The 4,326-nt window shown below is 46.4% G+C and overlaps 1 pseudogene; it reads right to left on the bottom strand.

Annotated features, from left to right (window-relative positions):
- Positions 1-3,789: 3,789 nt before the first annotated feature.
- Positions 3,790-4,326, bottom strand: LOC116098259 (annotated as a pseudogene).

A 4,326-nucleotide genomic window follows, 5' to 3' on the forward strand; every position in this document is an offset into this window, starting at 1 on the left:
ACAAGGGGGCAAGGGTATATTTGTATTTTCCCCCAGGATGCAACTGCACCAATATGGGTGCCCTTGAGAGATGTTCACCTAGCCGTGGACCAAGGGACGATGAAGGAACCACAAGAAGACCAGGTTGTGGGGGCGTAATGCACATACTGTGTTTATTAATTTTCTTCAGCTTGGAAGGGTAGATGAGCTCTGGGCTTTGATGCCCCGTCCCTTATTCTTTTGTCTTGGCAGTTAACTCCTTGGCCTACCTTATTCTTTTCTCTTCCAGTGTGAGTTTGGGTTTGCCCTTCATGGACTTAGTCACTACTACACAATGACTAGAAGGCACCTAGCCCATGGAAGAAATTCTCTGCTTTACCACCAATGTTTCCTCCATCTGCCCTTGTATCCAGCTATCCAATATGATCATGGGGGGTTTTCATGGCAATCTAACCTATGGCACCATGTTAGGCATGGAACATCACATCCCCCTTACTGATTACAAATCCCCAAAGGATCTCCCAAGCATATCACACCCACCCATGCCGCACTGTCCAAGCATCCCTCAAATGCCCACTTTTGTGGGACTTCCTATTCTTTGGGAACACTGATGGCCTGCACTAGGTATAAATTTTGCCTGAGACTACAAAATATTGTCATCTAACCTCACACTTGGAATGTGGAGGTTTACTTCACATGATACTCCCAATATCATTCCCTATATTAACAGGGATCCCATTAGATTCTGATATGACTCCATTATGAACAATTGGGATTTATGTGGCCCCTCTAATTGTCTTGATTTACACCCTATTACTCTCCTAAAAGGTGGCCATCATTTTAATAGGACATAGTTCCATATAAACCAGTCAGCAAAAATGTGGACTGGGGCAACCCCTGTGAACGTGACCATTGGCAGCCAGATTGGCCCAGTCTGTGTCTGACCTCCCTTTTCCTTTCTGGCACCAATACCTCCATTGTCAGAGACAGCCTTAACTGCTTTAATGAAAAATGTCTCCTGACCTCCTGTTGGATGGAGTATTCAGTAACAGCTATCCTGATGAAGGAAACCAGCCACTATTTGGATGCTTGTGGTAAATCCCACCAACTTTCATGCCATCACTCTGATGGACCAGGCTCATTTACATCATTGCATCATTGCAGGCATTGCTGGGGCAACAACAGCTGCTGTTGCCTTGATCCAGACAGCCACTAGGGCAGAGACTTTCAATGCTGTAGTCTCTAAGTCAGCTGAGAGGCTACAAGCACAAGCGGTACTAAATCAACATCTTTATCAAGCCATCCACATTTTACAACAATTGACTTACTGGCAGAAGAGTTGGCCCTTGCTAAGGACATGTCTCTATTGGCATGTGACCCCAGGTTTCACTCGATCTGCCTAACCTTTTACCAGGTACATAACACCACTGAAGCCAACAAGAGTTGACTTAATATCTTGAAGGTACCTGGTCAGATAAATTCCTTAACAATTCTGTGGTGCTAAGGGGGAACATAGCCAACTTCAAATGAGACCAGAGTACCTGTGCTCTCCCTAGATAACGGATTCTTGGGAAAAGTATGGGACAATATTAAGAGTCTGTTTGACCACTCATAGATGGCCACTTATGATAGGAGGAGTTGTCATACTAATAATTATTTTAAGTGTCTTGCACAGCATATCTCTAAGCAGTGCTCCATAAATAAGGTGACCCTGCAGGTGCTAATGGCTCTCGAAAATCCTGATTGCAGCCCCCCTAAGGAAGTGATTAAAGCCGAGATCCATGAGACCACCATGTGGGCTGTTCCTTGTCTCTCCCTTGTGTGGCAAGCCTCTGGAGTGATAGCTCTTTGAGGGATGGCAGTCAATGTCGGGCAAGATTCTAGAAGACAGTGAAAGTCCCAAAGAGTCTTTCTCTCGGGACCCTCGCCCAAAGACCACCAAGAGTCCGAAATTCGTTGCAACAGCAAGAGGATTTAATCGGTCCAGCGCGCAGGGGTTCAGCTGCCTTAAGGAAGGAGCCGAACCCCGAGTGACTGTTACAGAGAGTTAAGCTCAGAAACCACAAGCAGGTGTGGGGGTGGTGTTCCAGGGAAATTCCAGTATACAGCTATACAAATATCTCCTATACATTGATCGATTGTTCAGCTATCTTTGGCAACATCCGCTCTTTGGTTGGCCATTTCCTCTGGGTATTGAGCCTTGAGGAGTGGTCCCAGGGTCCCTGGGGTCAATTTCTCATGACCCTAGTACAGCACCTCGGGTTAGTTTCTCATGACCCTGGTGCAGGCAGCCCCTGGGGTCACTGGGAATCCTCTGAGGTGGGGGTCAACAATGTCAAGGAAATGGCACCCCAGTTCCCACTAGGCTGTCAAAATCTAAAAGCCAAAGGGTGCAAAAATAGGGAGAATGGTGTGGTGGCCGCCTCTATGTAACCACCGGGGACTGCACAGCCGCAAAGGCATCTCCTGCAGGAGGACCTCATTGAAGGCTGCCTGAGAGACCAAGGATTGCTGATGCAGACAATGCCAGCCAATTGAGAACTGCTGTTTAGAAGAGATGCTTTCTTGGGACTGATGGGGTGTGGGTGGGGGGTATTAAAGGAGCTTGCAGCAGCATTCAGTCAAGCTTGCTACAGCGGTTCTCATCTGCTCCTACAGTCTGTGTCGTTGATTCTGCACCACCTTACCTCCAACGCCCTAGGGCAGGGAGGGCTGGGTAGTGAGTAGTCCAGGGCTCAAGCAGCACTCAGCTACTTCCTCAGCAACAGTTCCCAGCCCCCACGCCCCAGGAATTGGAATATCCCTAGAGATGGAGCAAGATAAAGTCATCTACCCTGGAATTCCCCTAATGTGCTATAAATCAGGCCTGCAAGCTCCCTTGGTTGTGGGAGACCGCCGCGTGCTGGACCTCTCTTCACAATGAAACAATGCTTGCGTTTATATACTCTGAGTCCGAGGTATCATGCTTCAGCGAATCACGGACCCTTACAAAATGTCTATTCCTGCAACCTTAACATGCTCCCCATGATGGCTTCTACAATACTAGGGGACTAGAGAAGCAGGGGATGGTCTGAAATGGCACTGGTTTTGGGTCTTGTACTTACTGTTTGCTGAATTCAGAGAGCTCTGGCTTTTTTCACAAAAGCTGTATTTACAAGTCCTTTACTTACAAAGTTTTCTGATGAGTTTGCTAACTGCCTTCTTTCATATGCTAATCTTGATACCTCCTCCTTTGCATTATTCTCCTGCCACCCCACATGCAGAAGCCACTTCCCAAGAAGCTGAGATTGCATTAGTCAGCAGAGACTAGAGAGTGAGAGGGTGAAGTCCCTCACTGAACTCTGAGTAGATCTGATGCTGACAATACAGGTAAGTGGGTATGAAAGAAGGCTCCTCCTCCACTGAGCACTCAGAATCAGCTGACAGATGATTTCTGGCTCCTGACAAACTCCCGGCCAGCAGAACCCAGAGAAGCCTCATCTAGATCTAGCTTCATTGAAGCTGTGCTATACTAAATGTGGGCTGTCTGAAGCTGCTAAGTAGTGAGAACTAACACGCAGAAATTTATAAAAATCAAACACTTCTTTCCTTCTTTCCTCTTGTTTTAATTGTTTATGATACAAAAGCTTAGTGAAAATTGATGAGCGAGAGGCGGGAGAAAGAGAGAGAGAGAGAGAGAGAGAGAGAGAGAGAGAGAGAGAGAGAGAGAGAGAGAGAGAGAGAGGGAGGGAGAGAGAGAGGAAATTTTGTGACACTAAGCAGCCACATGGGTCTATCACAGAAATGTAAAACTAAATACTAGCACAAATACTACATACTGTCCTCATCTGATTCATCCTTTTCTCTGCTTTCCTCCCTTAGATCTCTCAGAACAATTCATGTCTTCCTTTCACCCACCCAGCTGAGCTCTGGTTCAAAAGCTTTATCCTTAATTCATTATGTACCATATAAATTATTCTTGCAACTTCTTTAACTTTTAATTATACCAGGTCATCCCTTTCATCTGTAGCTCTTCTGTTTCTGTCTTTGCAGCTTGCATGGATTTTCTAACGCCACAGCCCCAGTAACCCTATGAACCACCTGAGGGGTCAATCATACAGTACAGAGCTGTGCATGATCATTCACACTGTCAAATCCCAAATGAGACTGCAGCCCAAAGGTCTAAGAGCACTGCAGCTTGTACAAGCATGTATGTACACGGCTGCCCTGCAAGATGTTCTAGGGGATGTTACAGGCAATGTTAGATCTGCAGTTGGCAGCTTTTTCTCCTGTTATGTCTGCTAATGAATGAGCGTCTGCCAATGAGCCTGTGAATCCCATTCCAGCATGTGGATCAATGTGTTACAT

This window comes from Mastomys coucha, unplaced genomic scaffold, assembly GCF_008632895.1.
Source record: "Mastomys coucha isolate ucsf_1 unplaced genomic scaffold, UCSF_Mcou_1 pScaffold20, whole genome shotgun sequence".
NCBI classification, from domain to species: Eukaryota; Metazoa; Chordata; class Mammalia; order Rodentia; family Muridae; genus Mastomys; species Mastomys coucha.